The following is a 12,817-nucleotide window of genomic DNA, read 5'->3' on the forward strand; positions in this document are numbered from 1 at the left end:
CTCTGAGACCTGGACTAGAGGCTGCTCCTTGGACACTGGCAAGCTGCCTTTAAAGATGCTTTGAGCATTCTGCACTGTGGCTAAAGTCTCAATATGCAAATCAGCTCAGAGAAGCTTGACTTGGTGCTCACAGGACACCCGTTCTTGTGTCACTCTATGGCAGTTAGGATTAGGAAGAATTCCCTAGAGTATTTTAAGTATATCCCAAGAGATTTTGTGGCTGGCCCTGGGGAGTCATCAAATTCTGTTATTTTGAGGTTCCATCTGGGGAGTGCATTCTCACTGCTCTGCTTTAAAGAGTGCGAGTTGCAGAAGCGCTTTGACCTCTCAGACTTAAACTTTTAAAAAGATGTCTTTAGTTGTATTTTATGTGTATGTGTGTTTTGTCTGCATCTATGTCTGTGCATTACATGTGTGCCTGTAGCCCTTGAATTCCTGAAGAGGGCAAAGGATCCACTAGAACTAGAGTTACAGATGACTGTGAACTGCCACATGAGTGCTGGAATCTGAACCCATGTAGTCTGCAAGAGCAAGAACGACTCAACCACGGAGCCATCTCTCCAGCCATAAACTGATTTTTTGAATCTCATGACAACAAAGTATTTTGCATTGTGATTCTTCTTACAAACAAAATAGTTGGATATAATGAGATAAAGAAAAAACAAGGTGGATTGGTTCAGATGAGAAGGGGATGTCAGCTCCTCTGAGAGGCTGTAATCTAAATGTCATCAGGAGCAGAAAAAGCAGTGAGCAGTGACCATGAAACGAAGGAGGCTGGAAACCTAAACTTAGAATGAACAGTCATCATTGAGAATAAGCAGGTCTCTAGGCCAATTCCTAGCCTAGCTGATTCTTTCACAAACAGAGAAAGCAATATTTACCCCAAACCCAATAACACTAGGTCAGAGTCCACAATTGTTGCCAGTTAGGACACAAGTTTGAAGTCCCTTCTTGATCTACGAGAGTGTCAGATATCCTGGTCATGTCCCTTCTCTGAAACACAAGAAGGATAATGATACTGGGTTTTGTGTCCCTCCGGACACTCACCATCAGTTCCACTTAGGACCACAGCCTTGCAACAAACCCAGGTTAGCTGAAGTGAGGCTTTTTCATAAGAAGCATTTCCCTCCTTCATGGCCCCTGAACTGGATACACTGACAACAGTGAGCATTGTGTATAATGCAAGGGAAACTCAGACATTTCCACTTCCAGGTGTTTGACAGTGAGAAACATCTTAGACCCTGATATCCTCATATAAGCCTTATAATTCAAGGCGTTAAGTGAAGCTTCATGCTCCCCTCTCAAGGACTGAAGTAGATTACAGTTTGCTTGTCCCCAAAAGGCCCATGAGGTAAAAGCTTGGTTTCCAGGCTATTGCTGTGTTTGCTGGTGGAATGTGTATGAATACAGGGCCAGTGGGAAGTTTGAGGCCACTAACCCTGTGCTCATGGGGAAACTGTGTGGCTGTGATCTCCTCCTTTTTATTGGCCACAAGAGTCACAGCTTTGCTCCACACACTCATGTTCTGATGGGCTGCCTCACCACAGACTCACACAGGAGCTGTCTCCCATAGAGAAGAACTTTCAAACCTGAGCCAGTGTTAAACTCATTATGTCCTTTTCTTCCAGTGATGGACACATGGGGTTTCACACTTGCAATGATATTCAAAGCAAGGGGTGCTTAAGGGATTACACACTGATACTGTAAATCACAAATGGATAGGCATACACACACACACACACACACACACACACACACACACACACACACACACACATACACACACACACAGAGTGGGCATGCACCTTTCCCTCATTCCAGATTTGAGAAGCAATTCTCTGTTTCCACCACTTAGTATCACTATTTTTAGATTTTTAACTTTTATATTCTTTGTTTTTATTTTGTTTTACGTTATCACTACTAATTTTATTCAGAAACTCATCTTTGTTTTGTAAAAATGGCTTGTCTCAGAATCTTCCAGATCTCTCACCTTCTCTTGAGAAAAACAAAATAAGCAAACAACCCTGATCTGAAGAGTGTTAGCCAGTATCTCAAAGTCATATCATTAACAATGTTTAATATTTAAAATTATTTTTTATTTTGAATGCCTGGAAAATTTTTCTTAAATTTTAAATGATTATCTAAGTAAAAATTATTAAATCTAAAAAAAACTTCTTTGAGAAACAGTAGCAGAGACATCACTATTTAGTGAGGAAATTATTTAATTATAACATATTCAGGGAAAACAAATGCCCTCATCAGCTTAAGAATCTTCTGTTTTGTATTTTTCTTCCCTTTCAAAGAAGCCTCCTACAGACCCTAGTTTGACTGTCTCAAGGGGATAGACATCTGAGAGACTGAGCTTCGGTGAACAGCAACCCAAGTGGTTTCTCCTTAGACCTAGAGGATTGTGGGAAGAAGCTCTATTCCTTGCAGACAACAATAGATTACAGCATCATCAACTTCCAAGGATGGATGATGAGGGTGAAGTCTAAGGCAGCCTCAATGTTACTCAACCTGGTAGGGATCCCAGATGATAGATGGAAGTATTATAGATCAGGAACTTGGGAGTTTGTCCTTGTTTCTGTTGACACCAATGTATAAGATCTAGGCCAAATTTACTGACACTGTCACTAAACTTGAAAGAGATGGTGGCTTTCACCCTTTCGCCTGGTACCCAGAGCAGCAAAACCCATAACAGGAGTGCAGATGACTTCATCTCTGAGAGCTGGACTAGAGAATGCTTCTTTTTTGTTCTTTGATTTTGCTTGTGGTTTTGTTTTATTATTTTCTTTATTCTTCTTTCATACAATATATCCTTCCCTTGCTCCCTTCCTCCTAGCTGCCCACCCCATATCCTCTCTCTCCCAGATCCTCTGCTCCTCCATTTACCTTCAGAAAAGAACAGGCCTGCCAGGGATATCAACCAAACATAGCATAACAAAATGCACTAAGACTGGGCATAATCCCTCATATGAAGGCTGGATGAGGTAACCCAGTAGGAGAAAAGGGGTCCCATGAGCAGGCAAAAGAGTCAGAGACATGCCCACTCACACTGTTAGGAATCCAACAAAACCCCAAGCTAAACAACCACAACATGTATTCAGAGCACCTAGCAAAGACCCATGCAGGCCCCTGATTACCTCTTTAGTCTCTGTGAGGCCCTATGAGCCCTCCTTAGATGATTCTGTGGACCATGTTCACCTGGAGTCCTCAATCCCTCTAGCTCCTACAATCCTTCTTACTTCCCTTCTATAGGGGTTCCCTGAGCTCCTCCTACTGTTGGGTCTCTGTATCTGCTTCAGGTGCTGGAGGAAGCCTCTCTATGACTATTGAGGGTAACAGACTATCATTAAGAATAAATTTCATTCATGCTTTTTGTTGTTTTGTTTTGTTTTGTTTTGTTTTGTTTTGTTTTGTTTTGTTTTGTTGTCAGTCCTGTTTGGTTCTACTCTAGGTCTCTGAATTATCTAGCTTCAGGATCTTGACCATCCAGGCAGTGTTGAGCATGGGCTGCCTCTAGTGACTTGGGCCTCAAGTTAGACCAGTCATTAGTTGGCCCCTCCCATTTTACCATTACCACAGCACATTTTTCTTCTTGTAGGCATAACAAGTTGTGAGTCCATGGTTTTGTGACTGGGTTGGTCTGTTAGCTAAGGTTGCTATTGTTGTAAACAGACACCATGACCACAACTACTCTTATAAAGGAAAACATTTCATTGGGGCTAGCTTTCACTTTCAGAGGTTTAGTTCATTATCATCATGATGGGACATGAGGTGTGAAAGCAGACATGATGCTTGAGAAGGAGCTGAGGTTTCTATATCTTGATCCTCAGGCAACAGGAAGCTAACTGTGTGCCACATTATGTGTATCTTGAGCATAGGAGACCACCCCCACAGTGATAAACTTCCTCTAACAAGACCACACCTACTCCAACAAAGCCATACCTCCTAATAGTGCTGCTCCCTATGGGGACCATTTTCTTTCAAACCACCATAGCTGGTGAACCAGTCTCGCCATAGGGAGCCTAGTGTGGTTACAGAGGATGGCTGCTTCAAGCTCCATATCCTCCATTACTAGCAGTCCTTGCTAAGGTCACCCTCATAGGTTCCAGGAAGTTTCCTCTGCACTAGGGCTCCTCAGTGTACCCTAAATGCCCAAATATTCCACTAGTCTCTCCCCATATTCTCTCTCCATCCATTTCTCTCAAACATGATCCCTCCTGTTCCCATTCTACCTGCCCCCAGCCCACCCACAAAATCTATGCTAATCTTCCTTCCCAGAAAGATCCATGTATCCCTACTAGGCCTCTCCACCTTATCTAACTTCCCTGAATCTGTGGATTGTGGCATTATTATCCTTTGCTTCACGGCTAATACTTACTTCTAAGTGAAGACATATAATTTTTGTCTTTCTGGGTAGGGTTTGCCTTGCTCAGGATGATTTTTTTCTAGTTTTGTCCATTTGCATGCAAATTTCGTGATGTCATCTTTCTAACAGATGAGTAAATTGTGGAAATATAACATACTTTATTTATCTATTTTTCAGTTAGGAATATCTAAGTTGTTTTCAGTTTCTGACTATTATGAATAAAACTGCTATGAACATAGTTGACTAGTGTCCTTGTGGCAAGATGAAGCTCTCTCGGGTATATCTGAAGAGTGACATAGATGGTTCCTGCGGTAGAACAATTTCCAATTCTCTGAGAAACCACCACATTGATTTCCATAGTGGCTGTACAAGTTTGCACTCCCGCCATCAATAGAGGAGTGCTCCCCACCATGAGCTATAGTTTGTGTTATTGATCTTAGCCATAATTGTAGGTGTAAGATGGAATCTCAGAGTAGTTTTGATTTGCATTTTCCTGATGGCTAAGGATGTGGAGCATTTCTTTTCATTGTTTCTCAGACATTTGAGACTTCTCTAATGATAATTCTCTGTTTAAACATGTACCCCATTTTTGTTTGTATTACTTGGTTTTTATGATATCTAGTTTCTTGGTTTCTCTGTATATTTTGAGTACTAGCCCTATAATGGATGTGTAGTTGGTAAAAATCTTTTCCCAGTGTGCAGGCTGCTGTTTTGTCCTACTAATAGTGCTCTTCGCCTTACAAAAGCTTTTCAGTTTTATGAGGTACCATTTACTAATTGTCAATCTTAGTGCCTGCACTCTAGGTACCTTGGAAGAGGTGGGAATGGGGGGTGGTTTGGGGAGGTGAAGACTGCAGGATGAGAGGAGGGAGGAGAGGGGGGTCTGTGGTTGGTATGTAAAATGAATAGAAAACTTCTCAATAATAAAAAAAAGTCATTTAGCATCAAAAAAATTAAAATCAGAAGGAAAGGTGACAAAGTTTGGACCAATTTTATTTAACGCTGGCTCAAAATTTCTCAGCTCAAAAGACACTTACATTCTGCCATTAACGGAGAGCACTACAAACTCATGAGCTACAGTTTCCAACCTGATAATCTACCAGAGAACAAAAACAGGCCCATAATTCACTCCATAGGTTTATGAGGCATCCTCATTGAAGCATAGGGTTATAAGTTTATTAATGTCATTGTAAATGTAAAACAAACAGAATCCAACCTGTTGGATAAAGCACAGGGACAAATAGCCAAATGAATGGAAACACATGAACTATGAACCAATGGCTGAGGGGTCACCATCTGGATCAGGCCCTCTGAATGGGTGAGACAGTTGATTGGCTTGATCTGTTTGGGAGACATCCAGGCAGTGGGACCAGGTCTTGTGCTCATTGCATGAGTTAGCTGTTTGAAACCTGGGGCCTATGCAGGATCACTTGGCTCGGCCTGGGAGGAGGGGACTGGACCTACCTGGACTAAGTCTACCAGGTTGATCTCAGTCCATGGGGGAGGCTTTGCCCTGGAGGAGGTGGGAATGGGGGTGGGCTGGGGAGAAGGTAAGGGGGTGGGAGAAGGGAGAACAAGGGAATCCGTGGCTAATATGTAGAACTGAATTGTATTGCAAAATAAAAATTTAAAAAAAAAAACAGAATCTTGACACTTACCCTTCCAAATGCTAGAGACTGAAAAAAGTGATACCAAAAATAGGAAATGGAGGGAGAGAGCTTTGAAAAAGCAAGAAATCCTCTGAAAGTCTTGTTGTAGTCTAACACTAAAGCCAAACACTGACAAAGTTTGCTTTACTGGAGAAATGCATGTCCTAGAACTAAATCTGTGGGTCATGTAACTAATCCCATAGGCCACAAAAACTGGCAACAATAAAAGTTTCTAAATGAACATCACCCAAAGAGTAATTGACAAGCTGATGTAGAATGAATTTGAGATGTTTCTGGCATTGCTTTCTGGGTTGCATCATAGGCTTCACTTTAGCCTTGGTCCTGAAGACACAACATGCATGCTTTGCAGTATGCATGCTGACATACCATGTTGCACTCAAATGAGGTCTCAGCTCAGATTTTTTACTATTATGCTATGCACTGAATTGTTTCCACTGTACATACAAAGTTTTCTGTTCTCATAAAAACATAAAAATGTAGTTGCCAACCATTATTCCTTATCTTATAAGAATCAATTTCCTATATCTTTGGGTTGTATAGCATTACAGTGTTGAACTACAGGTGTTATTGTTTGAGTTGCTGATTTCAGTTACATGATTTAGCTTTGGATTAGAAAAAAATTTCAAGAATTTCTGAAGTGCTCCTATGCACATTTCTGGCATTTTCTGCTCAGTATTTATGTTAAGTGGGAATCTGAGCACTGCTGATTATAAATCACAGTATCTACTGATTCTGAAATATGTTGATACTGTACTACATAGTATAAAGTCAAATATTAGAAAAGATTAACTTCCTTTGTCAAAATAAGCAGCACACAATATCACTAATATGCAGATTATCTTTCATCTTTAATAAACAGTAAAAGTATACAATACCAAAAGTATTTTAAAATAAAGCCCTATGAATTATTAACAATTAATCTTTGTCTTCTATACCTAATATATATATTGTATGCCTGAGGTTGCAGTAAATATTTCACAAATGGTAGTGCAATTCAGACACCATGTACTGCAGAGACAGGGCTCAGAGGCTCCTGGGCTGGAACTGCCCTGAAAACATTCATCCTGAGGACTAGATTTCTCTACACTGTAAGTTTCCATGTAACCTTCCAACAGAGGGAAGCAACCAGCACTTCTACCCACCTATAACACCTATGAACCACAAGGAACAGTAATTATTGTACTATACACCTAAGTGGGCAGTAGAGACATGTATACCTTGATGGCAAGCAACAGCTTTCTAATCGGACTTAAGACTTACTCAACAAGGGAGTAACCATGTCTGGTACCAGAAATCTACCAGGGCTAGCCAACTACCCAGGGCTAGTGAAGTCATGAATCTTGGAGGAGACTCTGAACTCTATACCTCACTAAACCAGCATAATCCCTAACTACATGCCAAATAATTTGTCCTTAAACCACAGATAACCATTGTCTTCACCCCTCATAAAAGAAATATCTCCTTGAAACAGGTAGAAACCATTATTGAAACCCATTCCAATCTAAATACAGATGTTTGGGTCCCAGTCCCAATACATATTTCTACAAAACAATCTCACATCTCAGGCTTAAGGAACATTGAGGAAGAGGAGAGGAAAGGTTGTAAGATCCAGAGGATCAGGGAGTTTCCTGTCAGATTGTGTCTCCTAGTATGTCAGAAGCTACACTCATGAAGTCTTACCAACATGATTTTATAAATTTTAATTCACTATGTTCAGAAAAGGACTTCTTTTAACATCTATTTATATTATTCTTTTATTTTACCTAGTAGCAAGAGATCTTGAAGAAACTTAAATGTGTGGTATAAATGACAGAAACTCTTAAGTTCTCATAAATATCAGCTTTTCCTATATCAGTGATAGCTAGAAATTGGTCAAGTAGGATGGCTTTTTGAGGTCTTAAAGAAGATGAAATGTGTGGTATGACAGAAATGCTTAACTTCTTGTAAATATCAGCTTTTCTTTTCTCTGTGATAGGTAAAAGGTGATCAAGTAGGGTGGCTTTCCCCTAGAGATGGGCTAGCATACACACTTCCAAGCCCTTAGGTCTCTAATACTGTGTTAGCACTGAGACTCATGTTCATCATGACCTTCAAATAGAGGCAGAATTTCAGAGCTGACTTCTGTCCACATCTGTGATTAGCATAAACTTTTTTGGTTTACTTCCAAAGACAGAAAGAAATTTAGACCAGTGGCTCACCAAATAGAATGTCCACTCTCCCCTTGACTCTTTCCACATCACATTACCCACTAGAAATTTGCATATGGCTCCCCAGGAAAAATTTCTCTTCAAGGAGTAGGAGTAATCTCAGTTCTGCTTGACTTCACTAGACGAATTCTCAGAATGAAGATCCTTATGCATGGCTTGGTTGCTAATGCTCTGGATGCCAGGTGAGGTCAGAGATGAGGGAGGAAAGCAGCACTGGATGAGTTCTAGGACCATGCTGCTTCCTGTGTGTCTTCTGTGCACATAGGAGATGAGCAGGATTTAATCTGGAAGATGGGACAGAGGTATTGCATTTGTGAGAGAAAGAGTCCACAAAAAACAAGGACTGGGACTCTGGTGATGCTTGTCACAAAGAGTGAAACACAGTGAGGAAATACTAGAAGGCCTTTTATTGCATGAAAATCTTGGGTTATATTTTCAAATTAGGTATTTTGGGTGTGCAAAACAAAACCGCATGGTAGTTAACATGAAAAGTCAGAAAATATTTAAATTTTATGTGACTAATAATTTCATATGACCTCACACTTGTCTCTCATTCTTTCAAGGTCCTCTGAAGATATTGCAATGACTCACACTTTGTTATCTCAGGCTGTCATTATTAGAGACTTTACTTCCATCTCAAATCAGAGTCTCCTAAAAATTAACCTAGCTGAATGGATTGTACACAAGCCAGGAAATTGGCCACAGCTGCTAATTTATAATATTTGGAATCATTAGAATGGGGGCAGAGGATATTGTCATTTACTATGGTATAAAAGGTACACAATCTCCTCATACAGTGCTATGACCTAAAATGAAAACCTCCCTACTGAAATGGTCCAACTGCCATCATGTGTTACTTGTCTTTGAAAAATCACAGAAGATTGCATGAACTTGACTGAGAGGAAGAACCACAGATCAATAAGCTACAAATGAGTTCTGTGCCCCATGGAAAACACAGTTTCATCCAGGATTATATTTGAGGACTGTAGAGTCTTCCCATTTTTGATAGTGAGAACAAAAAACAATGCAAACACATAAAAATCATTTCACCTGAATACTTAATAAAAGGGAAATCATGAAAATGACTAGAAATGATGGGATGGCTGTACAAAAAGAGTAAGATATAAAGGCTGCTGAAGGGACCTCAACCTGATATAGATATCAAGGACTACAGTGTGGAGAGTCCTCAAGAAAAACTGGACTACCATGTCCTCAAGAAAAAATGGACTACCATGTGATTCAGCTACTCAAGGTGACCATCTGAACTTAGTGAAAGCCTATTTCAAAACTAAAAGAAAAAAAGAAGTTGTACCAACATCCTCAAAGGAAGGAGATTCTTTGGAGTACCTAGATGAGAATGCAGCCTTGACAATACCTTGACTGTAGCCTATGAGAGCCTGAGGAGAGAACCCAGACAGACAAACGCTGCCCAGAATATACCTGTTAAGATTACAATCACTACATTTGTGTTAACATATTGTGCATCAGTAGGAACCAATATAATACAATTTCACTATCCTTAACTAGGACTATAAATTGAAAACTTCACATCTGCATCTCAGAAAAGTTGTTAATAATAATTCCTATTGCACTTTCTCACTCCACATGGAGAGGATGCAGAAGGCCAAAGAAGCTCTTGTAGAGTGGAGGGTGTGTACAAAGTAAACCTTTAATGACTATGACTGTGCACACTTGGGCTTCTAGAGTTCATGTACCTGCAATGGTAGAACAACTATGTTCAGGGACTGAACGTCATTGAGCAGCAACCCTAGGCAGTTTTTGTTGAGCCCTGGAATACTGTGGGAGGAAGCTTCCTAGTCTGCTGACAGTAATAGGTTGCAGCATCATCAGCCTCCACAGGATAGATAGTGAGGGTGAAGTCTGTCCCAGACCCACTGCCACTGAACCTGGCAGGGATCCCAGATTCTAGGTTGGATGCTCTATAGATGAGGAGTTTAGGGGGCTGTCCCGGTTTCTGTTGGTACCAGTTGATATAACTATAGCCAGATAAAATGACACTTTCGCTGGCCCTGCAGGAGATTGCTGCCCTTTGCCCTAGAGACACTGGCAATGAAGCTGAAGATTGGGTCAGGGCAATGTCACCTGGAATGATAAACACACCTTGCTGTCACAGATTTACTGATTGCACCCCAGTGTAAAACCATATCATATGTGGAATCTGTGTTAGTTATGAGCTACACTCTGAGAAGCCATAAAATAAAAGGGAAACTTGTCTCCTTGATTTTCCTTGTCCTCTTCATTACCATCCTCTCTAGGCTGTCTTTGGCGAGGAGGGCCCCTGCCGAATCGTGGTCTGTAACCCCGATACATGTTCTGTCTCACTGGTCTACCTTGCTCTCCTGCACCCTGGTTGTCAGCACCCTCCATCACTTTTCCTTGCACAGGAGGGTTGGAATACTGTGGTTGACGCCCATAGGGTCTCCTCAAGTAGTAAGGTGGGAACCTTCGTCTACGATAGGGCCGGCGTTGTTGGGCTTGGCCTTCAGGAGCACTTTCCAATCCCTCATTCTTTTCCCCACTGTCACTATTCTGGTAATTTTGCTGGTAATTGCGTGGAGGACCCCTACGACGTGGATAGCGTCTATAATGGTTACGGTCTGCTGTGTATTTACTGCCTTGAACTGGAACTCCACCAGGTCCTGTAACATTTGCGACCCAAGGTCAGCAGCCACCTCAACGTCGGTACCGCCGCAACTTCAATTGCCGACGCAGATGCCCAGAGAACCCTAAACCACAAGATGGCAAAGAGACAAAAGCAGCCGATCCACCAGCTGAGAATCCGTCCGCTCCCGAGGCTGAGCAGGGCGGGGCTGAGTAAATGCCGGCTTACCATCCCTACCATCATCCGGTTTGGTCATCCAACAAGAAGAAATGATATGAAATTCCAGCAATAAGAAATGAAAAAAGATTGGAGCTGAAGACCTTAAATGCTTGCTTTTTGCCCGTTGACCAGATACACTAGAACTATCTGCATTATCTATGCAGCATGGGGTTTTTATTATTTTTACCTAAAGATGTCTCTTTTTGGTAATGACAAATGTGTGTGTGTTTTTTTTTTAAAAAGTCTGGTTTTTCTCAATACACCTTCAATAGTTTTTAAATTGTTTCATATCTGGTCAAGTTGAAATTTTTAAGAACTTCATTTTTAATTTGTAATAAAAGTTTGCAACTTGATTTTTTCAAAAAAAAAGTCAACAAACTGCAAGCACCTGTTAATAAAGGTCTTAAATAATAAAAAAATAAATAAATAAATAAAAGGGAAACTTAACACTAATTAAATGCCATAATTTCAATGATCAGGACACCAAAGCATGGAAAAGAACAAGGGCTATAAGGGATGTTCCCAACACTGCATCCTCTCACCTGGAACCCAGAGCAGCAGTACCTACAGCAAGAGAGAAGTTGACCCCATCCTGTGAGCTGGACTAGAGGCTGCTTCACCGGCACTGGCAAGCTGCCTTTAAAGATAATTTGAGGAATCTGCACTGTGGTTAATGTCTCAATATGCAAATCAGCTCAGAAAAGCTTGATTCTGCTCACAGGACACCTGCTCTTGTGTCACTCTGGGGCAGTTAGAATTAACTAAGAATTCCCTAGAGTATTTTAAGTGAATCCCACGTGATTTTGTGGCTGGCTCTGTGAAATCATCACATTCTGTTATTTTAAAGTTCCATGTGGGGAGGACACTGCCATTACTCTGCTTGCTGAAAAGGATGTGAGCTATAGGAGCACTGTGATTACTCAGAATTAAACTTTTCAGAAGGGTGTCTTTATTTGTAGTTTATGTGTATATGTGTTTTGTTTGCATGTATGTCTGTGTACCACATGTGTGCCTGTTACCCTAAAATTCCAAAAGAAGAAATTGGATCCCCTGGAACTAGTGGGGCAGATGGTTGAGAACTACCATAGGGATGCTGAGAACTGAACCTATGTCCTCTGCAAGACCAGGAAGGTCTCTTATCCTCTGATTCATCTCCTCTAGCTTAAAATAAGTTTTGTATATCACAGCAACATGTCTTACATTATGATACTTTCCACCAAGAGAAAACATTTGGTTTTAAAAAGAAGGTGTCATGGTTAGATTAGAAGGAGACATTGGCTCCACTAAGAGGCTTTAATGTAAATGTCATTAGGAGCAGAAGAGGTAGTGAGCTGTGAGCATGGGATGAAGAAGGAGGCTGGAAACCTAACTTAGAGTGGACAGACATCACTGAGGATAAGTCAGGTCTCTCCATCTTCTCACTCCAAAGCCAATGCTGAGTCCACATGAAGATTTCACAAAAGGGAACATTTTACCCTGTAACCTGTGACACCTCCTCAGAATCCACAGTTCCTGTCATTCAGCATCCAGTTTAGGAGTCCCAGCTTGGTCTGTGGACAGAGTGGCAGATATCATGGCAATGTCCCTATTCTGAAACAGAAGGATAATGATGATGAACTTCGTGCACCTCTAGAAAATCACTATCAGTTTAACACAGGACCACAGCTTTTAGAAAAATCCCAGATTAGCTGAGCACTGAGGCTCTTTCATAATGAGCATTTCTCTT

At 41.0% G+C, this 12,817-nt stretch overlaps 1 pseudogene; it reads right to left on the reverse strand.

Annotated features, from left to right (window-relative positions):
- Positions 1-10,017: 10,017 nt before the first annotated feature.
- Positions 10,018-11,682, reverse strand: LOC131906410 (Ig kappa chain V-III region PC 6684-like; annotated as a pseudogene).
- Between the last annotated feature and the right edge of the window lie 1,135 nt (positions 11,683-12,817).

The sequence above is a fragment of the Peromyscus eremicus genome, chromosome 3, assembly GCF_949786415.1.
Source record: "Peromyscus eremicus chromosome 3, PerEre_H2_v1, whole genome shotgun sequence".
Classification (NCBI taxonomy): domain Eukaryota; kingdom Metazoa; phylum Chordata; class Mammalia; order Rodentia; family Cricetidae; genus Peromyscus; species Peromyscus eremicus.